Source organism: Halichoerus grypus, chromosome 5 (assembly GCF_964656455.1).
Source record: "Halichoerus grypus chromosome 5, mHalGry1.hap1.1, whole genome shotgun sequence".
Classification (NCBI taxonomy): domain Eukaryota; kingdom Metazoa; phylum Chordata; class Mammalia; order Carnivora; family Phocidae; genus Halichoerus; species Halichoerus grypus.
The window spans coordinates 105,851,553-105,877,012 of NC_135716.1; the positions used below are offsets into that span (position 1 = coordinate 105,851,553).

The 25,460-nt window shown below is 39.6% G+C and overlaps 1 protein-coding gene across 10 annotated transcripts in view; it reads left to right on the top strand.

Annotated features, from left to right (window-relative positions):
- Positions 1-25,460, top strand: part of PLPPR5 (phospholipid phosphatase related 5) — a 120,802-nt gene that overhangs the window by 2,555 nt on the left and 92,787 nt on the right. The gene's annotated exons all lie outside the window — the stretch shown is intronic.

A 25,460-nucleotide genomic window follows, 5' to 3' on the forward strand; every position in this document is an offset into this window, starting at 1 on the left:
TTCTTGGTAACTTCAAAGTAACTTCGTTTATCACAGGTACCATGATAGTTGACTTTGAGTTCAGCTCCAGTATACTGGTTTGAAAAGTGTTAGACCTTGCACCAGAAAATGTTTTGTTTTTTAATATTGCAGTTTGCAAAAAATCCACCTTCGTGTTTGTGTTCTCTCTCTTCCATTTGAGAAGCTGATAGAGGAAAGAAAATTTAGTCATTTTGGGGAATTGTTTTTCCTTTCTGCAGACGGGTTTTCAGGCACATGTTTTCTGGGAGACTGAATAGCTCAGAGATTTTTCTGGGATTTTTTGTTTTTAAAGAAAAAAGTCTGTCACTTTCAGGTCACTGGTTTGGCTACAACCATAATCAATAATGTCTGTAACTTGTCCCTTGGTAATTACCATTCTGTGTCTTATTTAAATGAGGTAGCACCTTTCAGATCCTAACCATCAATCCATGGTGGCAGGTGCCAGTTAGAGACGAGAACATATTGGCCCTAAGATGTTGATTATTTCCCACTTAGAAGGAGAAAGGGAATCAGTCATTATTGAGTGCCTACTCTGCTGGGCACACGAGCCATAACTGCATTTATTCTCAGAGCATTCCTCTCCAGATGACATTTAAAGACACTGAGGATCAGATAATAAAATGGAAACACCTGAAAATAAAAATGGGTGGGTGTGATGTTTGTATGCCCATAGGACTGATGCCAAATGCCATGCTACTTCTACTACTTCCAAAGAACACGTTCTCTGGGAGAGGACGAGAGATGGCTAATGCAGCAGTCATCCAGAATAAAAATTGAGGGTTTTTTAAAGGGAGGATCTGACTTGCTTTCCATGTTTTGACATTCAGTTCTTTAGTTGCAAGGCAAAGAATTTGGGGGGTCCATCTAAAGAGAAGGAAGTGTTGGATCTTAAAGGCTAGCGGTGCTGCTGGCCCTTTTTCCCCCTTCTGCTTTTCCAAATAGTACGCTCTCACAATGGGAGAGGTTGGGAACGGTAATGGCCTCTCTGCCTTTCCATTCTTCTCAAGAACACTGGCTTAGCACAGTCACTTGACATGAAAATAATATTATTAGTAATAATAACACTAGTCGTGCCCATCATTTGTTGAATTATATACCTTATACCCATCTACCATTTGCATTATCTATGAAAGCAATTGTTATTATTGTCACCTAATATTTGCAAAAACTGAGACTTACAAAGATAAAGTAACTTGCCCAAGGTCTAGGGCTAAAAATGCTATGCTCAGAATTTTAACCCTACTTTGTCAAATTCCCAAGCGGAAGTCTTTTCTATTATAACACACAAATGCAGTTTAGTAATAAGTTATTCTTCTAAATAAATGTCTCAGACAGTCTCTTTCCCCATCTCTTACACTTCTTAGACTGTAGTGATAAAGGTTCTTCATATTGTATATTTTTTAACCTTCAAAAGTCATTTTTAAGTCTTTAGATTAATTTGAAAACTAGCTCTCCTCACTACCACAAGCTGTGGTTTTGTTTCATACTTGCTAAATTCATTTATCTAGAAATCAGAAGCAATATATCTTTTCAGTTTTATCACTTTTATGTAGTGTTGATTTGGAGCCCAGGTTTGGAATCTAACAAATTTGGATTCAGATCCAAAGTACATCCTGCTGCTGTGTTAACAGTTGGGAACTCTACTTGCTGTGTAACCTTGAACAACTTATTTAAGCTTGTTAAGCCTCATTTTCCTAAGTCACAGGATTTTGTATATTCAATTAGATATAATACATAAATGTCATCCTTGGCCCATAGTGGATACTCTATAAGAGATAAGAGGTCAGTAAATCATTAGCATTATTAATGAAATGATAATTCAGTAAATATTTATTGAATTCCTGTGTTGCAAGCACGACATCAGACAGAGTAGAGGTTATAAAGGAAACTTCAGAAATAAACCAAATTCCTGAGGCTTTTACCGCCTAATTTGGGAAATTAGGTAAATATGCCAAGGTTGTAATATAAATCACCATAATAGAAGAAGTGTGCACTCGCACACACAAACACACACACACACACACCACAAAGACCTCTGGTGGTTCAGAAGAGGACAAGCTCGTTTTTTATTTGGAGGGGTGAGGAAAGGCTTCACGTAGAAAATGGTGGCATTTGAGATGTGACTTGAAGAAGAGGCTGGAATGGAGTTTGAGTCAGGACACCACAGAAACAGCTACACGGACAGCCACTTGGTAACAGAAAATGAAGGTTGTACTCTTGAAACAGCAAGTGGTTTGTCTTGTTTCTAAGAGTGGCGTGTGGGGAACACAGAGGGTATATGGCGAAGAGGAAGCCTCGGGTGTCACTGATGAGTCCTGGAATGCCAGGCTGAAAGGTTTTCTCAATTTGTTTGGAACTGACTGGGGACATTGCCTGGTGGGTGGTGTTTTAGGAAATTTGGGGGACAGTAGTATAGGGCTCTTCTATTATTAAAATGCCTATATAAGAATTTTAAACTCTTTATCCTCAAGTTTATCTTGTGTTGTGAAATATTACTTTGTGTTTGCAGAAAATGCCTGTAACTTGGGCTCATTTACAAAGATGACATGTTTTATAAGCTCCTTGAAAACGTCCTGTTCAGTGTGATCTGTACAGCATTTGTCAAAGCACCACATACATAATTTATAGATATAAATTTAATTAGTGATCTTTGATTTTTCATCGATTAAAAGAACTGGTGATGACAATGTTTTCTGCGCCCCAGATTTGGATACGGTGGCCATGAGCAGCTATTGTTCCTTAGATCATTAAGCAACACAGGTGATTTGAAGGAGACCAGAGCTAGAACATTCATCTTCATAGAGCCAGAACCAAGGCAGAGAAAACCCGCAGCAAACAGGGCAGATTTGAGTGTTAGGGAACATCTGTGATTCTTTATGTCTGCATCCTCAGGAAACTCCCTCTGGACTCTGAGACTCTGAGGGATGCAGCTGCTGCTGTTGTCCCAAGGGTGTGGAGTCACTCATTGTGGTGGGGGTAGATGATGACACAAAGACATCTCATGTCTAGAGCTCCATCTTGTTAGATCAAAGTGCCTGAAGCTTTCCCATAGACCTCTTCTGTGAACCTCATCCTGAGTGCTCGCTCCTATTTCTACTCCTGGGACACGTGCCTGTGGCATGGTGAGGAGAAGCACAGATATGCGTGTCAGACAAGCCTGGATTCTTATCTGCATTTCTCTCACTTACTCTACGTGTGACCTTGGGCTACATTTTCTTATTCATAAAGTGGTGATAAAAATGCCTACCTCTTGAGAGGCAGTGCATCTAGAGGTTAAGATCACAGACTCTGGAGTCTGGGTTTGAAAGCCCAGATCTGCCACTTTCCCACTGTGGGAACCTGAGCCAGTCTTTCTATGCTTCAGTTTCTTCCACTGTAAAATGGAGATAATATGAGTATTGGCCTCACAAGATTATGATGAGTATGAGATGGGTTCACATATGTGTCTGAGGAGTGCCCAGCTAAATATGTGTTAGCTACCAATAGTCCTCCCAGGTTGGGATGATTAATCAAGATAATCTATTTAAGGCACCTAGCAAAGTGCATTTGTCCGTGGATTCCAGGGCTGATAAAATATTAGAGGTGGACAGAGGCCACCTAGTTCAATGCACTCGCCCACAAAACTGGGGACTCTGAATAGCAAGAATAGCAAAAATCGGAACTCTATTATTGGCATCACGTCACCTCTGATGACTCCTCTATATTTTCAAGTAGGCCAACACTAGCTAGTATTTCCTATGCAGCAGACACTGTGTTAGATACGTTTCGTGCATTACTTCATTGAACGCTCACCATGGTGGTACTTTCTTTAAGCATAAGTGCTATCATTAAATGCACTGATAGATGGGAAATACGATGTTTAGTGAGGTTGTGTGCCAGACTTGTATCAAATTATTTAAATCCATTAATTAATTTTTACCTTCAGCTTATGAAGGAAATTTGGACGTGAAGAGGTTGGAGTGCCAACCAGGGGTCCCACGTCGCCAGTGCGAGAATCGTCAAAGCCTGTGCCTCTAGTTCTTCTGTTCTGCACCTTGATCCTAACCTATTAAGCAGATCTTTCCAGATTTTTGGTCATAGTGATTCAGTACTAGAGGAATCAAAATTTTCTCAAATCTTTTATCCTCCATTTCAATTTTTCTGGTTTGACCAGAAGCTTCATGTTCCAGTGTAGATAATGGTTTCAGTGTGTAGTGTAGGAGATTGTTTTGTTTCCTGTTAAGATTGAAATGTTGTGGAGAGGTGGGTGGCAGCAGAAGGGAATCAAAGATATTTCTGTTATTCTGATGGGAAGCCATGGTTCTTATCTCTGTGGCATACCCTCATACAGTGCTGCAGGCAGCCGCATTCAAGTGCAACCACCCTCCGGTTCTAGATCTGCACATGATAGTGGGGGGGGCCTCTATTACTAAGGCATGTTTCTTAAAGTGGGACCTAGCACTAAATTTGGGGTGCAGTGAACACACTGAAATTGTGTATAAATACTGTATGTATGTACACACACACACACACATACACACACGCACACATTTTTCTAGTAAGAGCCTCCATAGCTTTATTGGATTGTCAGAGATATCCAAGATTCCCTAAAAGTTAGAACCACACTATGTCCTTATGTCTCTTAGGACCTTGTTTCACTTAGATAGTCTCATTCATATTCATTCATTCATTTTTTCCCTCCCTCCCTACATTCCATTTTGTCTTTCTTTTTCCAAAGATCCCCTCCACTTTGCATACTGGTAAGGAGATGGTGATGCTGAGGGGAAAGCAGGGGCTGGTCTGAAAAGCAGCTAGCGTTCCTCTGCTTCTCCTTCTCTCTCTTCCCTTCTTCCTCTGCCTCTCCTCCTCCCCATCCCTTTCTCTCCTTTTATCTTCCTGTCTTCTTTGTCCCCTCCAACCCTTATCACTCGGTTATCCCTGTGCTTTTCTGAGCCAGTTACATTATCTGAAAAATGTGGACTGACTTCTTTCTACTTTTCTGAGTTGTTGTGAGAATCAAATAGGTGAGAATATACTTTGGAGACAATATGAAGAAAACATAATGCAAGCAGATTACGTGGGTTATATACCCAGCTGGTCATTGGAGATGGTTATGACCGCTCACAGTCTGACTACCTCCTATTCATTTGTAGAGTTTGAAACAAAATAATGTTTCCAAGGAGCAATATTGATACCATCTGTTAAGTATGCACTGTATCTTATTAATTTTTAAATTTGCATTGTTCCAAAAAGACATTATTTATAAGAGTTTTAAGTGACGATAATGCACCTACTATATACTAGGTACAATGCTATTGCCAGAATTTGTATAATGAGTAAAGCATATGCACTGCCCTTCAAGAGTTCAGACATTATGCATGAAGTTATAGCTGCAAACCTTCGTTTTCTTGTCTGTAAGATTGAGGCAGTGATACTTAACATGATACCTTATAAGAATTAAATATAAACATACATTAAGTACTCAATAACTGATAGCTGCTCTTTTAACATAAATGCCAATAATATTTGTTGATAGTGCCCAGTGAAATGACATCAGGTGTACTTAGTCATTTCTGTGGAACGAATGAGGCAAACCATCTACTTTTCACTTGAACCCTTGCATATAGTATATGCAGTAACACATCTAAGGAGCTTTAGCTCTTCATTCCAGCTGGTAAATGACACATCTAGGATCTGAATCTATTACTTCAAGTCCCGTGCTCTGTTGGCTGCATGCAGTTTCCCACTAATTTGATTCCCAACATAAAATGGCGGCATTCCTAGAAGACAGAGGTGAATTTAAGCATATTGATTATGTTTCAGTGTGCTGTTTACAGTATCCGTATGCTTGTTAATGTATAGGCTCATTTACAACCGGACATGACAAGGGGATGTTCAAAGACAGGTTCAAAGACAAAACTTCATTGGCTTTTAGAACCAGTGGAATGGCCAATAGAACAGCTCAATATTTCCATTCATCAAGTTGAGAGGCAAGTTCTGATCTCAGAGATCTTAACCGATAGTTAGGAGGATCCTTTTAACAGACTTTGGAAAATCATAAAGGATATCATTTAGATGGAAGATATTTTAAAATATGTGAAATGGAGTTCTATATTCAGTACTATTTAAACTATTTCTGAGAATGCCACTTTTCACTCAGCAGGCTGGTTATTTTTTTAGTCTTATTATGACAGATGTAGTTTGAAAATCACTGTCAGTAAAACCACCATTTTTTGTTGTTGCTGTTGTTGTTGTGAAAAACAGAATCTGAAAGATTTTTTTTCCAGACCAGGTGCATTTAGAACTCTAAAGGCAGTCTTTGGTGGACACTTCTCAGTGAGTGAACGTGTATATGTGTGTGTGTAGTATACATAGATATCTGTTTATACAAATATTCTAACCTCTATAATGCTCCCCCATTATCCATCCCCCCCAAAAAAAACCCCAATTTTCTGGAACATTCTGCTATATCTGTTCAGACTTAGCACTAACTCCTCTGAGGAAATCTTTTGGACTTCCAAGTTTTTCTCTTCTAGGACTCCTTAGCCTCTTTAACAAATTGTGGTATTAAAATAACCTTATATTGTGCTTTATGTTGTATTTATTTTTATTCCTATTTCCATCACTAGACTTGAGCATCCCAAAGTCAGGGTATTGTAATCTGACTAAAACTGATTTCATCATACCCAACTATTCAGTTATTTTCAGTAGATAAGTTATACAGGCACCAACTAAGTTTGTGATGATGAGGTTATAATGACCAAATTCTGATGAACATGCAGTTACTTAATAACCACTCATTAAAACAGGCAAAAAAGTCCATATGCCCTGTTCTGTAAGCTCAGTGAACTGGCAGCTCTTTGTCCTTTGAGGTGTTTAAGTGTATGAAAGGTTCATCACAGACAAGGTGGGATTCTGTGCCCTTGCACTGACATGCTTCATGCAGAATTCCTCCTAAACCAATGGCTGGACCTGGGATCCACTGAGAACAAGCCATTGGGGTATAGGTTACAGACCTCACTGGAGTCTTACGGTTTATTCATTCAAGGATGGAAAGTATCTCCAAATTATTTTAGTCAATCCACATAGCTTGAAGATATTTAATTTCACCAATAAAGATTCTGTTTTTAGCATTCATCATGCTAATTGAAAGTCATTACTTTCATCAATAAAAAATTACTTTTATATCCATAATGCAAATAAATCAGTTATTAATTAACATACCGATAGCAAAAAGACTTGTAGCAGCCTCTTTGGATTGGGCATTTCCTGATAAAATGCCAGTGACTTCCCAGGACTTCCTTCCTCCATGCCTTCCTCATTCCTTCTTTTCCTGAGCAAATATTCATTGAGCACCTCCCACCGTTGAAAATAAGGCTCCAAGAGCTTACTTGACTTGCTGTAAATCCCCAAACTAGGATTAAACCCATCTTTCCCTTCTTCAAATCTTTCAGAGCAGCATCATGAAATCAAAGACTTATGAAATCACAGGTCAGTTAAATACAAATGTATTCCTGACATATCGACGTATTACCAAAATAACTTGTGGCATTTCCTGTGTACGGGAAGCAAGATTTGTGTTGATAGAACCAAAACCTTATTCTGAGTAAATTGTGTATTGTATTTCTCGTGTGATGATCCCCTTTTTTTCAAAGAGTGCTTTCAGTAGTGCCAGCAAAAACTGTACTTTTCTATCAAGATTTTTTTATTGAGATTTCAGATTTAGCTTTTTCTCACACTGGGGTGCACAGAAGCACTTTTCACACTGAGAAGCATCTTATATTTCCAGAGATCTCATCAAAGCAGAATGCCAAGATTTCACAGACACCAAAATTGAGCAGTCTTGGATAGAGATAGTGCACCTGGAACCTCATCTTGTAATTTAAAATGAATTCCTGACATTTCCAATTAAAAAACAAATTAATATGGTTGGGTTGGTGATAATGACCTCTTCCTTCACACGTGCCTTTGAAGTGTTGGGTTCACTCAATTACTAAACTGAATGAAGAGACTTAGTCAAAACTACGTGACAACCCTTTTCGTCTTTCACAGAGAGACCTTTGTTTCTTCTTCTCTCTGGCTCCTAATCACATGATTACTTGGGGTCCCCTTTTTATTTCTCCTGGGGCTAAGTCTAGAATACAGATATAGGAACCCAGTAGACACTTTATTCAAGCCACACTATTAGGCTTTTTCTGCCATTCAATTTTTGGAAAAGATTTGTGAATCCAATGTTAGAAGATTCTTCTTTGTAGCTGGGATGTGTTAGTCATGAAAGCAGCCTTAGAAATCATTTAGTTTCACCTGTTGATTTTCAAATGAATGGCCAGAGAGACTAAGTGACTTGCCCAAGGCCATGTAACTAATGAGGAATGACACAAACAGCTGTCATATGTGGGCACTGAGTATATGTCTGGCATTGCGGTAAGTATTTACTTGTATTGACCAATTGAATCCTCCCGTCATTGGAGACACAATTGTTATCTGAATTTACAGATGAGGACACTGAGGCACAAAGGTGTTAAGCAAGTAGCCCATAACCCCACAGTAAGAAAGTTGACATACCTCAGCAGAATGGCAGATACATGTTTTAACACAGGGATGGTCCTTGTCCGCTTACCAAATTTTATGCCATACTCCTGCTAGGGCTAAGACCACCTGCAGGGAATTGCTCTCCATAGCACTATTAGTTGGGAGAGAGAGATGAAGAGTATGTGATTATTATGGTAGCTTTTTCCTTGTGGCTTTTATACTGTTGACCAAAAAGATTCCAGTGAATGTTATATTTACAATTGGCACTGTCTGTGGTAGTGAAGAGATAGTGGCAAATAAGGAAAAAGAACATTTAATTCTCAAATTGTTTGGTTCCATGATGTCTTTTATGCTTCTAACATCAAATCTTTTCAGACAAAAAGTAAAACTACATTTGAAACTTGCTACAAGTGGATGTAACTAAAACCTACCCATTTTTGATGCACAGATTCCAAATTCTTATAGTGTGATTTTAACATAACACAATATAATATAATTATAACACTATACATAATTAACATATAGCATATCTACTACACCCAAGGCAGAGTCATTATGTTAAGCTTGGCAACTAGTTAGAGGCATGGAAGAAATAGTAGTGTGTGTGTGCATGTGTGTGAGTGTGTCAAGGAAGAGCATAGACATTTATATATTTGCATATTTTGAAGTCGTTTGTTTTTTTGAAGGGACTTAGGGATACTCGTAAAATGATTGGAGAAACTTTTGGTGCAATCCTATAGCACCATTTTCTGTGAAACAGCAGTGACTTGAGAAATCAGTTTTCTGCTATGCTGTGCTTTATGTTATTTTCTCTACTCTTCATTTCCATCTGCTTAAATATTTTCCAGTCTTTACTTTAAGCAACTCCAATCTCACCTCTTTCATAACTCCTCCTTCAATGCTTCTAGTCGACAGTGATCTACCTTGCCTTTAAAATCCTTTTTGAATAATAGTCTGTCCTCTTATATACTTTCCATAAAAGTGTAGTTGCAGGTGTGGGATGGGGAGCTGAAGAGACAGCGAGACCAAATAAAAGGAACAGTAGCAATAATGTATTATTGTATGGAAATAGTGAATGCTTTTGGTGGGATTGGTAATAGATTGTGTATATGCAGGTTTTATGATGATTTGAAATTAAGAGGAGAGAGAGATTGGAGAAGGAAGGGAGAAAGGAAGGGGGGAGGGAGGGTGGGAGAAAGAGAGAGTAAGAAAGGAAGGGAGGGAGGGAGAAAGGAAGGAAGGAAGGAAGAAAGGGAGGGAGAAAGGAAGGAAGGGAGAAAGGAAGGAAGGGAGAAAGGAAGGAAGGGAGAAAGGAAGGGGGGAGGGAGGGTGGGAGAAAGAGAGAGTAAGAAAGGAAGGGAGGGAGGAAGGAAGGAAGGAAGGAAAGAAGGAAGGAAAGAAGGAAGGAAGGAAGGAAGGAAAGAAAGAAGGAAGGGAGGAAGGAGAGTGACTCACTGGCCTGACAGGTAGTGAGCTTTCCTTATTACTCTGCTGCTTACTGCCTTTGAGACCTTGAGAAAATCAAGTAGCTTTCCAGCCTCTGTGTCATTAGATGTCTGGTTTGGAAGGGTTTGAACACTACCTGGGGCAGGAAACTGACTGACTCATGGCTCCTCAGATAGCCTTTTATGTGTGTGAAACAAGTGTCACTATTAGGACACTTTACCTTACAATGAAATAAAGCCTGCTCTCTGAGTTGTCTGCTCCCAGGCCTCTCACCATTTGAAGCCATATAGAACACCCTAGTTGGTCTCCCAATATATGGTGTTATTTTTTGGTTCTTTGACTCCTTTTTTTTTGAGACTTAAAATTTTCATATTCACATGGCAGGGATTTGAGTCCATTTTGCCATTCTGGCTCTCACGTCTGACCTCAGTTGAGATGTGCTGTTTTTATAGCATGGCACCAGCCCTGAATGATGTGTTCCCAGTGTACTTTCACCCCTGGCAAATACATCAGAAGTTCTGCATACTGTTTTCTTTAATGCATTAGCTTTGGGGTCACTATAAAGTCTCCTTGTGGTTATCTCATCTGTGAAGGGAGTAGGTTAAACTTCTCTTCGAGTAGGCAGAAACACTGCACGGTGATGTGCACCGTCTCCCTCCCATGACCACAGTAGACATCGCTAAGAGATTGTGGCATTTTCTTTCCAACTGAGACTTATCTGGGTTTTCTTTTTTTGTTGTTTTTTAATATTATGCAGCCATCAAAAAAATGATCTGGGTTTTCAAGCATTGTGGCAGAACTACAGGCAACATCTTCTAATTGGATTTGCTGTCTTGCAATCAGATGACTGTTAAAATGCTTCCGGTTGTATGTCACATATACAACGTAGTATACTACATATTTATGTCTTGTAGTTAACTACATATAAATATTTTGGCCATCAAAAGATTATAAATTCAACAAATTTGTCTTGTATATTATAAAATCAGTGAATATGTCCTGTATATTTTTGCCTCTTGCTCACCACATAATGCCTAATATAATGCCTTTCAAATGGTAGGTATAAGTAATTATTAATGTATTTTAAGAAAACACAATTGGAGAAGCAGAAATTAAAATTATTTGGGGTACCCATTCCTAGATACTTATGTTATAAAGTCCAAAGTATTTTTCCAAATCCCAATTCTTTTTTTTTTTTAAAGATTTTTTAATTTATTTGACAGAGAGAGATACAGCGAGAGAAGGAACACAGCAGGGGGAGTGGGAGAGGGAGAAGCAGGCTTCCCGCAGAGCAGGGAGCCCGATGTGGGGCTCGATCCCAGGACCCCGGGACCATGACCTGAGCCGAAGGCAGACGCTTAACGACTGAGCCACCCAGGCGCCCCCCAAATCCCAATTCTTAATGTTTTAGTTTAGTTACCACTCATCCCTAATTTCAGATATTTTCCCCATGTACATTCATTTTTTTAAAAATGTAATCAAAGTTATCTAAAATATAGTTCAAAATATTTACTTCAAATGGAGAATATTTCAAACACCTATCATTTTGTTTTAAAAATCTTTAACATCATCGTACTTTTGCTTCTATAACCACTACTTTCCCCATGTCTTTAATTGTCCACAGCACAAACTTTTATAACTTTAAATTGTCACTCTGTAAGCATTTCTGTAGCATATGCTCTTTCTTCATCAGGTTCTTCATATTCTATATTTCAATACTTTCCCCCCTATTTTTTTAGAATGAGTTAGTGGATTTAAAGAGCACATCATCTTCCATTCTGTTTTATAAATTAAATAGCTAATACATTCTACATCAGAAGTTCATCTACTTGGTAAATCAGAAAACTTTTTTTGATCTTCTGATATAGGATTCAGCTAGCTGGCAGAATTTCTTTTTCTTTTTCTTTTTTTTTTAAGATTTTCTTTATTTATTTGCGAGAGAGAGAGCATGAGTGGGGGTAGGAACAGAGGGACAGGGACAAGCAGACTCCGCCCTGAGCGTGGAGCCCAACAGGGCTCTATGTGGGCAGGGCTCGATCTCAGAACCCTGAGATCCTGACTGAGCCAAAATCAAGACTTGGACACCCAACCAACTGAGCCACCGTGGTGCCCTGCTGGCAGAGTTTCTAAATGAAATAAGTCATGATTTTATAGTCACTCAGATCTCTGAATCACACTCTGTACATTTTCATTAGTAATCCTAAATTAAGAGTTGGAACATTTGACTCAATACATGGAACTGTTTTTGAGAAGAGTTTGTTTCCTTAGAGAGTCATAAAAATTAGTGGTACTTTAGAAAATGACATTAATGAGTAAAGAAAGATTTAATGCTGCTTGGGCAGGCAAATCACTTACAACTTCAATTAACTTTAAAAAGAACCAGGAAATGAAATTAGGATTTTATTGTTTATGGATACTTTTCATTGAAATTCAGGATTTCCCAGTTAGAGCGAAAAATCAGCCAAGTGCAAATTAGCTCCTCACCTTATCCAATGGGTGCAAATGAAATAACCTGCTAGCAATCACACTGAAGTACAATGATCTGGTATTCAGTAATTTGTTCCTTCATTTATCTGTTAAAAAACAGTTAATTCTCCCTGGACAAAGCTTTGCATGTGTAATAGGCTCTACATATTCAAAGATGGAAGAAAGGATCCCTGTCCTCAAGGAAGTCGAAGTTCAGTGTCAGTGAAAAGTTAAAATGTATTAATCCTGAAAACAGGCCTGGGAGAGGAAGATACAAGGAATGATGAGAGAGATTTCTGAAAGGAAGTGACCTTAGCTAGTCAGGGATGTGAGGGGAAGGCAAAAGCATATATATGCAAAATCATTTAGGCTGGAGAAACCTTCTTAGGTTGAAGGCACTCCAAGAATGTCCATAATGGAAAGGTGTATAGCACAGAAGTAATTAGGTTCAGAACATAAGGACGCATGGTAGAAAATACATTACAGTAATACATTAAAATAATATGCAGGGATTCCCAGCATGAAGAGGTAAACCTTTGATAGGCATTCTAATCTCCTAGCCTCATTATGTCTGTCTGCAAAATGGGACATCTAAATCTGCCTGTCTTACAAGTAATCCTGTTTATGTGACTGATTTTAATTTAGTAAACTAAAAGAAAAACATTAGAATATTGTTTTAGAGTTTTAAGGAAACTAGGGAAATAGTCATCACATCGATCTTGGCTGCCAAGTGTGTTCCAGAGTGTCTACATTTTCTTACTTTAAAATAAAAATACTGCTGTGAAACAAACTTTTAATTAGATAGTTACTAAGAAGATAACCCCTCTGACACACAAATTACATGATTTTCAATCACTATTTGCAACATGGACAATGCTAAAAGATCAATATTAGTACAGTATGAAAGCTTATGTTGATATACACAATTAAAACTTAAATTGGCAAGGATATTTTTGTTACCATTGCTATGTTTTGCTTCTATAATTAAGACATCTTGACTTGTATTTTCTAAATTACATAACAGGTGTGCTCACCTATGTAGTAAATATCTTTAATCTCCTCATTTTAAATTGGAAGTTAAAGTGAAATAGATACATCTCTATGTTGCTCTAGAAATTTGAGGGCATGATATTCCAGTTCTTTTAGAAAGCGGGGACTGAAATTTATGTGAAACCGAACAGTACTATTCTTGGTAGGTGAAATTCATATTTTCCAGTTTATGGTATTAAGGATTAAATGTTCTTGATTTTCTTGCAAGACGCTCTATCCTTCTAAATTTAGTCATCTAATTAAGATTTCCATTCATGGGAAGTGACTTTAAAGAGCACATAAGACAGGCTTTTATACAAACAAGCTTTGATTGGATTAATTGGATTTGCATAAATTTTATGATGTGAATATGCTAGTGTCTTGGCTTCATTTTCTTAGAAGGGAGAACTTAAAGGAATCAGAAAGAGGAAACACATGAAAGGTTGCAAAGGAAGCATGTAAAAGCAGTCAGGTTAACGGCATGGCAAGAACAAACGATAAGGAGCTGAAGCAGTCCAAGCTTTAGCAATATATAAACGGCCAAGCCCGGAAGAGCTGAGCCTAGGAAAAAAGAGATGGGAGATTCAGACAGACCACAAGATTGGAGTGGTTTTTTTCCCCCAGAAGATGAGTAGCCTTTGCACCTGATATGGATTTGATGACAGGAAATAGGGGGCTGGTGGTACATTTTGGACTGAGAAGGCCAAGGTGAGGATGGCAGCTTGGATGGGCAGGCAGTCTTCTGGCAAGTAGCTCTCCTAGAGGGTCAGCTGGTCATCAGAGGCCAGTGCTGCCCCAGGGTTACCGAAGAGATGGTAGCCTGGAACTGGGACACTGAGAAGTAGGGCAGAGCAGGGCCATATTTAAGAAGCAAAGATGCGGTGTGGTTTCATGAAAGTACACATGAGTAAGACAGGGTGGACTGGTCAGAACAGGCAAATCCGGGGGTTGGGGGGAGGCCGAGGGACAGAACAGGGTGCTAAGATGGCGCCCCCCACACACAGTCCACAATCCTGGGGGTTAGCAGCCCACATCAGGATCCCCAGCAGCCAAGACCAGGAACACTTCCCCGCAAACGGCCATCAGAGCTCAGAAACCGATTCTGAGCAGAGTCTAAACAACAGATATAGGGTAATGGAATTAAGAAAGCATTGGTGTGGAACCAAACTTTAGACCTCACTGCTGCTAGTGCAGAAGTGATCTGCAGAACATTCATTCTGATATTCATGCATTCATTAATAATAATGTGACATCAACAATAGCAACAACATGACCCCATACATTTGTGTAAACTCTGTCGTTCACAGAATGGCTCACAATAATCATGCAACATGGATATTATAATCATGTTGAGATGATAAAACCCAGGCTCAGGAAAATTAGATTTGCTCACAGTCTTGCAGCCAAAACAGTGGCAGAGCTTAGATTAGAACATGTCCCTGGTGTTTTGAACTGTTGTTTGTAAACTACTTTGCCGTGAATAAAGACAAGGGCAACCTGTGTGAAAATAGTGAGGACTCTGCTGACTTCAGGAGGTTTACAGTCTAGTCAAGGATCGAGGCTCATGCAGAAGTAAACTTAACATTTCAAAAACTTGTCCCAGGACTAGGACTTAGGAGGCACTCAGTCACTGTTTGATGTATTAATGAATATCTAGTGAAATGTTGTGGTAGCTTAGCAAAGAAAATAATCAGTTTGGGGCACCTGGGCGGCTCAGTTGGTTAAGCGTCTGCCTTTGGCTCAAGTCATGATCCCAGGGTCCTGGGATTGAGTCCTGTGTGGGGCTCCCTGCTCAGCGGGGAGTCTGCTTCTCTCTCTGCCTCTGCCTGCCACTCCCTCTGTTTGTGCTCAAATAAATAAATAAAATCTTTTTGAAAAAGAGAGAGAAAAGAATCAGTGTGGACTTAAGCTATGGAGAAGGCTTCTCTGGGAACATGGCATTTTAGCTACTCAGTGACAGGATGCTTCCACTAGGGATAGGTATGTTTGGATTTGGTTAGAAGGGAAAGAGAACTAATATTTATTGAGATAGATTTAGAACCAACCTTTACTTGGGTTTGGATCCTGGATCTACTACTGACTTGTGTAATACAGGGCCAGTTACTTGATCTTGTTGATTCTCAGCTTTCTTGTTGTAGGTGCTCATTGTAAAGAAGCTAGTGCTGGGGCACGTGGGTGGCTCAGTCGTTAAGCGTCTGCCTTCGGCTCAGGTCATGATCTTAGGGTCCTGGGATCGAGCCCCGCATCGAGCCCCGCTTCGGGCTCCCTGCTCCGTGGGAAGCCTGCTTCTCCCTCTCCCACTCCCCCTGCTTGTGTTCCCTCTCTAGCTGTGTCTCTCTCTGTCAAATAAATAAATAAAATCTTTAAAAAAAAAAAAAAAAGAAAAGAAGCTAGTGCTTTTGCACATGTTAATGTCGGAAGAGGCTAATTTAATTTTCAAAACCGTTCTATCATTTTGTATTACCATCACCCTTTTGCGAAAGAAAAAACTGAGACTCAAAAAACTCAAAAGTAATTTGCATAAAGTTAAGTAATTTGAAACCAGAAGGGTCTTCTTGGTTCTAAAACCCATTCTTTTTCTACCACCTTCCAGTGACATGCTAGTGATGTATTGAGGGGATCCAGGAGGAGTTTTTCTTCTATTTGTCCCTTTGATTGCATAAGGAGTTTGTAGAAGGACAGAGTTAGGAACAAGTGAAGAGAGCAGTAACTTATGTGTAATTGGAACAAGTCTGAATGCAACAATGAGCCATCACTGATGGAGCAAAGGAACTTAGGGGATGAGATAAAAATCCTGTAAGAACATCAAATAGCTGAGATGCCAATTGAAAATGTAGCATTATAAAGTAAGATGAGGTAGGTCTAAAAATATAAACATATTCAGCTAGTGAATCAAGATAATATTGGGTTGAAATAAACAACTGGAAAAATTTATGTCTTGTGGGTTGTTTTGAATTAGAGAAAACAGCTAGACCAGTAAGATCATTAAATAAGATGGAGATTAAAAAATATATATTGGGTCTTTTAATATCACCTGGGGTCTATTTGTATTTAACTGTCTTTTCATATCTGCTCTTTTCCCAAATTATTCTTAATTGATGTAGGATCCCAGATAAACAGAAATGATAAAAATGTAAACATGAGGGCTGTGGATTCTCATAGTGCCATAAAAAAGGAAGCTGTCCTGCCACTGGATATGTGATATGAATAAAAATTTTTTAATATATTAAAGTATTAGCAAAGGCATGAATTCTGAGCCATCCAGATTGTCTGTATATGAATGCGTGGAGGGGTGAGGACACACTGACACCAAGGCACGGCCATGGCGTAAAGTACACAAGTGTCCCCTTCAGATCCTACATTTGTCATAGCTAACACCGTTCATTCAGATGGCAGCTCTGTTGTTTGTGAATCAACCAAGCCAAGCCTCTTTTCCTTTATCCTATGTCTCTCTTCCCTCCTCCCACTCTTTCTCCTTTCCTCCCTTCCTTCCTTTCTTTTTTCAGCAAACCTTCATTGACTGTCTTCTCTGTGCCAGGAAAGTGGGCAAATTCCGGTAATTTAAAAAGAAATAAAAGAGTCAGGAATTCACAGTTGAGACTTGGCCATTATAGACCTTAGAGGAATTTAAACTCATTTCTGCTTTTCTCCTTTTGCTCTTGATTAACAGAAGTTTGGGGCCGTCGGAAGATTTTACAACTTTTGTTTCAAGTTATATTCATGACCTAGTTTGTAGCTTATAACACCAGAGGTAGTTTTGATTGAGTTTTGCATGGGCATTTTGAAAGAGCATTCCTGCCCTTCCACCATTTCCTTATCATCTGCTTTCTTTGGTTACTGGTTTACAGGACTAATTTACAGGTACTTTCCAAAAGCTTCATCCACTACAGTATACCTATCTACTACATATGATGTGAATGTTCTATAAGAGCTTTCTCTACATAAGAGGACTGTTCCATACCAGAAGATAAGTGACCCCTCCTAAGCAAATTACTTGTGAGCATTCGACACTTACAGGGAAACTAACCTGATTAAAAACGTACCGGGAAGAAGGTATGCTTAAATAATGTCAAGATGAGGAACTAGATAAAGGAAGGGATTGGTTCACTTAGAGGAATTTATCGAACTTGCTGCATTTAAATAGCTGGTGTCTGTAAAATGTTACTTAAGAATCCTAGTTGATCAGCAGAAAATCATGGCCAAGAAAAACGACGTTAGAAATTGTAGATATATTAGCACGTGTCCATAGAAACAACAGTAACGTTGCTTTCAGCAAAGAAGGTAGCAAAAAAAAAAACAAGGTACAAATTTTGTGAGTTGATCCCTCTGGTCTGTTTGTTTTAATCAGATTATGTAGGAATAATGGATAGTAAATGGGTTGTTGCAGGTTGGACCTCAGATGTGACTGACATGTCAGAACTCTTAGTTCAGGAGCATGACAAATGATAGGACAGTTGATTCAAAAACACATACAACACACTAGAGTTTCACGTGTATTTATTTAATCCATCCACAAATGTATGCTCAGTTGTTTAGTGGAGTCCCTATTGTAGACGATTTTATCTTTTAAAGATTAAGACACTATAATAAAGAAACATGATGGAAAGATTTCTAAAAGCTCTGCTCATGTATGATTTTATATTTCTACCCTAGAAGACCAGTCAGTTATGCATGCTAAGTAAATACTTAAAAATCTATACCCATGATACCTCTTTAGCTCTTCCCTCTGCTCTGGTTCCTCTGAAAACCCAGGACCTACTGAGCCATCTGCAATAATGATGGGCCAGGGGATGTAAAAATAAAATCTAGCCCCATAAGATCCAATAGAAATAAAATGTAAACCATATTTTAAGTTTTAGAGTAGCCACAATTTTTTAATATTAAAAAATTAAACACAGGTGAAACTAGAGCACCTGGGTGGCTCAGTCAGTCGAGTGTCTGCCTTCGGCTCAGGTCATGATCCCAGGGTCCTGGGATCGGGCCCCGCATCGGGCTCTTTGCTCTTTTTTCCCTCTCCCTCTGCTGCTCCCCTTGTTTGTGCGCTCTCTCTCTCTCTCTCTCTCAAATAAATAAATAAAAGCTTAAAAAAACCAGGTGAAACTAATTTTAATAATATATTTTACATAACTCTATATATCCAAAATATTATTTTAGCAGGTAATCAATATAAAAATATACCACTAAATTATGTCCCATGGCCTTTTGTGCAAAGTCTTTGAAATCCAGTGCATGTTTTACACTATGGCACATCCCAATTTGTACCAGCCAGCTTTTGAGTGATCGACAGCCAAGCACTCAAAGCTAGTGGCAACTGTAATCTCAGGGCAGATCTAGACTTTTATTTCCCCCTGTTATTTTAAAGAAACTTCATCATTTCCTAGTCTACTTTTTCTCTAATTGTGGCGAATACTGTTGAAGTGATATGCACCATTTTGGTCTGTACTTCAGAAGACACACCTGAATAGATTTTTAAAGATGGTTCCTCAAATTAACAAACACTTGGTTTACTGTAACTGTTTCAAATATGATCTTTTAAAACCCCTTTTTAAATACAATACTCTTTTTCATCAAGTTTGGGAAAGAGGGGGGATATGAAAATACTAGAGTACTTTTGAAACTTAAACTTGGATTGGGACATTTTACACATTTCCCTTCCATATTGTCTTGCTGTGGGAGTGAAAGATTCATGACTGCGTGTGGATCCTCCCCTTTTGCCAGTTCATCGTATATGTTAATGAAGTTGTGGAGAAAGGTTATTCATGGCACCATTTAGGCATTCTTGCTTTTGCTTTTGCTTTTTTTAAATAATAAGATTATGTCTTATCTCCAGCATGCATGGTGGCAACAAGTACCCTAAAGACTGCAGTTCTATCACAGTCATATATATCTACCTACCTTTCTCCTTCCTTCCTCTTTCATTTATTCAATCAATCATTCATTCATTCATTCACACAATTCTTAGTGAATATCTGTTACATGCTAGGCAACTTGCTAGACATGGAGGTTAAACGATAAAAAGGATCTTGCAATGCAGTGGGAAAATTGTATAAGAGAGTGACAAACATGATGTCCATCACTATCCTCAAGAAGACATGTTATTTATTCTTTGTTGGTGTGGTAGAGCTTTGGCCCAGGTGTCTTGGAAATGGAGAAGCATTCCTCTCTTGCTTCATTTTATGAAAGGTTCTGATTATGTTACTGTTTCTGGGTTCCAGCCAATCCTTTTCCAAGCAAATACCCCTATTAAGAGAAGCTAATGTCGGGGTACCTGGGTGGCTCAGTTGGTTAAGTATCTACCTTGGGTTCATGTCATGATCCCGGAGCCCTGGGATTAAGCCCTGTGTTGGGCTCCCTGTTCAGCGGGGAGTCTGCTTCTCCCTCTTCCTCTCTTCTCCCTCTCCTTCTACCTCCCCACTGCTCGTGCTCAATCTCTCTCTAAAATAAATAAATAAAATCTTAAAAAAGAGAGAGAGAAGCTTATGTCTGTATTTGTGTTCAGTTACCAGAGGCATCAGATCAGGTTAGACAGACATCGGAGAATGTAACACTTTATTGTTTGACGTTATGCATGGGCTATGTTTGTACTTTTATTTCAAGTACTTTCACCAAAATATCATTGTTGACAACTTTATTCATACTACAGATACTGGCAACAAATACGCTGCTGCAACCTTCAGGGTATCTCTGTTCATGGATCAGTGCTTCTCTCAGCTTCCTGTATATCTCCAAGTCCATGAATCACATGCCATGATTTTTGTTAATGGATGAGGATAGTGCAGAATTTGTTTTCTTCTGGTACCAATTTACAAATGCTCCCACTTGCCTGGATGCCCTTTGCAAAGGTGAGATTGGATACAAAACCTATTACCATGTATCAGGTAAGGGAGAGAGCCACTCTTGTAACCAAATGGAATGGATTAAGTCAGGAAGATCTGGGGCATGGAAACAATTGGAATTGGACACAGAAGGGTAGACCCCCCTGAAGGTGCTCTGGGCATCTGGTCCTGCAGAAGAACATGGTCTGTGGAAGGAAAAGTTACAGAAGACAGGGATTCTGGGAAAGTGTGTCAAGGGAGGCCTGTGGGGAATAGCTGCATATTCTGGCATTGGACAGAATCTAGGAGCTGGTGGGTGTGACAAAAATCTGTTGCCAAGTAAGAGAATAGGGCCTTCGCTGCTGTCTAGAATTAAGCAGAAGGACTCCAGTACCAGGAGGACAGATGGGAACAGGTAGTCTCCCCCTTAGGGGGACGGGGGTGCTGACTAGGTCACCAAAGCAGAGTCTCAGGAACAGAGATCAGCTAGCAGAACTCAGGCACAAAGTTGAAATTGCATTTCAGGAACATAGTTCTCATTATCAAATATAGGCCAGAATGTTCAACTTGAATTAGCAGCAGAGACTTGGTCCTGAATCTCAGACCTTGGGCTGTAGCTGTGTAAATCCCTCCCGCCTAAGGTCAGAGTTTTCAAAGATGAGGTAGACTCGAGCTGAAGGTTTGGGGACCAAAGGGATAGATAGTGTATTTCAGTGACTCTGGCTTTGTGAAGAGGGTGATGCAGAGCTGAGATTGAAGTAGGATGACACACCTGTAATCCATGTCGGAGCCCCACCTTCTACTCACCAAATTAAATTGATTTCATTATTTCAGTTGAACCCACTGTCAGGTCTTTGAAGGTTAAATGGTTTGGGGAATTGCTGCACTGATTCAACTGACAAGGTTTTCTGAAAGGCAAAGGAAATGTGAAAAAAATTTGTTTTTGTCGCTGTCAACCCCTTTCTTGGAGGTCACCGACAACAACCTTCTCGCTTGGACATTCACTTCCTCTGCTTCTTTAGGACACTGAAGCACAGATCAAGGACCACCTCCCCAACCCTCCTTGAAATTCTCTCCTCTCCTGGGTTCCTTGATGTGATCATTTTCTTCGGACTCGCAGGCACTCCTGCTCTATGTCCTTTGTTTACTTCTCTTTTTATTTCCCACTCCCAATTGTAGGCAATCTCAAAATTTATCCTTAAGCCTTTCTTTCCTTCGGCTCTCCTGTCCCCATTATTGGCACGTGCCCCTTCACTTTCCCACTGCTAAAAGCCTGGCTCATTACCTGGAAGGATTACTGCAATAGTGACTTACCGAACATCTCCCCTTCTTGCTAGTCTCTGCTGCTTCCGGATTGATTTTCCCGAAGCATAGGTCTGATCACACCACTCCCCTGCCCAGAAATTTCATAGCCTCCCACTGTGAACAAAATGAAGTACTAACTTCTCGCTTGGATCTCAAGGCATTTATATCACCGTCCCAAGATCATCTCCCATCAGCCCTCATATCTAGTCTACATTCCAACCAAATCGGGCCATTTACTGTCTGTCAAGGACATCCTATACTTTCCCTCCTCCAAGGCTTTATTTATGTTCTCCTTTGCTCTATAATTGTGGCAACAGTGTGTCCTGGTTTGCCTGGGTCAGTTCCAGTTTATTCCTGTTGTCTTGATAGCAATATTACTAAGCTTTCATTTCACACTCCAAAGTGTAATAGTTTGAATGATAAATTATATTGTCACCCTACCTGTAAAGCTCTTTTTCCTGTTCCTTCTCTCAGTCTTATTCCCCAGTCTGCACTCTATATAACTTTGCTTGTGGTGAACATAGCTCTGTCCTTTTAAGCCGTGTGCCATATAAAAAACATCAACTTTCGTGAGATTTTGTTTCTACTCTCTACCTTACCATCACCAAGTTCAAGACCATATTCTTTGTATCAGTTAGATTGCTTTCATCTGTACATAACAGAAAATTCCAACTTAACCATTTAAACAATAAGGAAAATTTATTATGTCACATAACAAGGAGTGCCGTTGGGATAGCTCAAAAATGACTAATTCAGTATCTGAATGACAGATCAAAGATCCAGGTTTCTCTTCTCTTTCCACTCTGACATAATATGTGTCTGCTCTGCTCTTGGCTGGCTCCTCTCATGATTGCACAATGACCACCCTTGTTCTGGAATCACATGCAAAGTCGATGATGTCTAGCAGAAGAATACTTCTTCTGTGAGTCTCTTTTTAAAAGCAAGAACCCCTCTTTGGAAGCACCATCCCTAGCAAAGCTCTCCTCATCCTCCTTGGGCACAACTTCGTCTCATGCCCAGGCCTAAGTTAGTCACAGATGGAGCCACCAGGACTTGACAAATCACTCATCTTTTGAGGCTAAGGATGGCCATGACTCCCTGAAGACTGTGGCCATAACAGAGAAGGTTGGTAATGGAACAAAATCAAGGCTCTGTGAGGAAGATGGATAGTTAACATTGATTAGACAGACAACAGTGTCTGCTCCATGTAAGTTTGGGTTCAATCAATGTTTATTAAATAGGGGTTTAGTTTTCTTTCAGATATGAAGAATTTTAATTCACTTGAATATTCTAATATAATAATTCTAATTATAAATACTGATATTAAATAAACATTTAAAAAGATCGGCACTGCACATAACAGGTTCATTTCAATACTATTTTGCTTGAGTTCATATGGAGAGATTATGATTAAGATTTTGAAAGAAAACTTGATTGAGATTTTAATAGTCATCTAAAATTGCTGGCCAGCAAACTGTGCTCAGAATTGCTCATTAAGCACAATTGTTTCCTGCTGCTTTTTGAGGGAATGTTTTTCCAAGTATTCGAGTCCTGTATTCATTGGACTCTAATCTATATTCATTGAGTCATTTATTCATAGGTCTCAAATATTCACAGGATTTCAATTACCTGTTACAAGTTTACCTTTTGGTACCAAATTGCAGAATTCTCAAAATGTCTGCCAATTATGGAATGTGATAAACAATAGGTCAATGTAATTTTGAAATGTGCTATGGCACCAACAGTTTAGGAGGGTTCCCTTTTCTCTGCATCCTCGCCAACATCTGTCATTTCCTGACTTGTTAATTTTAGCCATTCTGACCGGTGTGAGGTGGTATCTCACTGAGGTTTTGATTTGTATTTCCCTGATGCTGAGCGATGTTGAGCACTTTTTCATGTGTCTGTTGGCCATTTGGATGTCTTCCTTGGAGAAATGTCTGTTCATGTCTTCTGCCCATTTCTTGATTGGATTATTTGTTCTTTGGGTGTTGAGTTTGATAAGTTCTTTATAGATTTTGGATACTAGCTTTTTATCTATACTATGGTGGGAATGCAAGCTGGTGAAGCCACTCTGGAAAACAGTATGGAGGTTGCTCAAAATGTTGAAAATAGAGCTACCCTATGACCCAGCAATTGCACTACTGGGTATTTACCCCAAAGATACAAATGTAGTGATCTGAAGGGGCACGTGCACCCCAATGTTTATAGCAGCAATGTCCACAATAGCCAAACTATGGAAAGAGCCTAGATGTCCATCAACAGATGAATGGATAAAGAAGATGTGGTGTGTGTGTATACACACACACACACACACACACACATATACACACAATGGAATATTATGCAGCCATCAAAACAATGAAATCTTGCCATTTGCAATGATGTGGATGGAACTAGAGGGTATTAGGCTAAGAGAATTAAGCCAATCATGGGGCGCCTGGGTGGCTCAGATGGTTAAGCATCTGCCTTCAGCTCAGGTCATGATCCCAGGGTCCTGGGATCGAGCCCTAATTCGTGCTCCCACCTCAGCGGGGAATCTGCTTCTCCTTCTCCCTCTGCCTCTCCCATTGCCTGTGCTCTGTCTCTCTCTCTCAAATAAATAAAATCTTAAAAAAAAAAGAAAGAAGTCACTCAGAGAAACACAAATATCATATGATCTCACTGATATGTGAAATTTGAGAAACAAGACAGAGGATTATAGGGGAAGGGAGGGAAAAAGGAAATAAGACAAAACCAGAGAGGGAGATAAACCATGAGATTCTTAATCTCAGGAAACAAACTGAGGGCTGCTGGAGTGGAGGGGGGTGGGAGGGATGGGGTGGCTGGGTGATGGACACTGGGGAGGGTATGTGCTATGGTGAGTGCTGTGAATTGTGTAAGACAGATGAATCACAGATCTGTACCCCTGAAACAAATAATACATTATATGTTAATTTAAAAAAAAAAAGAAAGAAAGAAATGTGCTATGGCACCAAGGGGGACTTGGAAAGAAGGTCTGCTAACGGAGGATCCTCTTCTCTCATGCCTATGATGGGACTCTGTCCAGAGTCTATTCAGGCCCAAGACCTCCCAAGATCCTCTGTGGGGAAGTTGGAGTTGGAAGCCAGAGCATCTGGAGCAGTGCTTGTGTACTTTGCATGGCGGGTAGTGGTGAACTGTGCAGATGGGTGTTTGCTCTACCTTTGGAAGTGTTGTCACCAGTCTACAACACAGATGGTCCCAATGGGGGGACCACAGGGGGCCCAGCAGGCCCTGGGTCCACATGAGAAGGAGCCAGTACTATTAACATGAAGCTCTTCCATGCAATAAAAGGATCAGAAAGACTCATTTTGTTTCCAAATGAAATAGAACAGAGAAATACTGTTTCTAAACCCTTCATTGGATATTGCTGCTCAGAGTTATGGACCTTGGTGCCAGAGGGCGTGGAGTTGGCATTTTATGTTTTCAGCAACACTCTTGTTAACTGCTGAGATGTGATGACTCTAAATATTTTGACAGCCCACAACAGGACTCAATAGAGAAGCAGAATCTAAGATTATGCATGGTTTGGACATCTGAACAAATTTTCTAAAGGATGAAGGGGCTGGATAAGATTGAACTCCTTCTAAGTGTCAAAGTCAGAGTCAGTCTTACCTGAGGGCAGTTGTTCACCTGCGTGTTCAAATACCTGTGAAAACTAATCTGAATCTTGCAAGGAGTGGTGGTGGGAAAATCACATAGAAACTGAGTAAGTTATATATGGAAGAGATAGTGGACTTCAAAGTCATACTTCCTTCCCTCCTTAATAATTTAAATCAATAGAAAGGCTTTCACATCAGTTCTATAGGCTTCTACTATTCTATTCAACTTTTGCAAATGAATATTTAA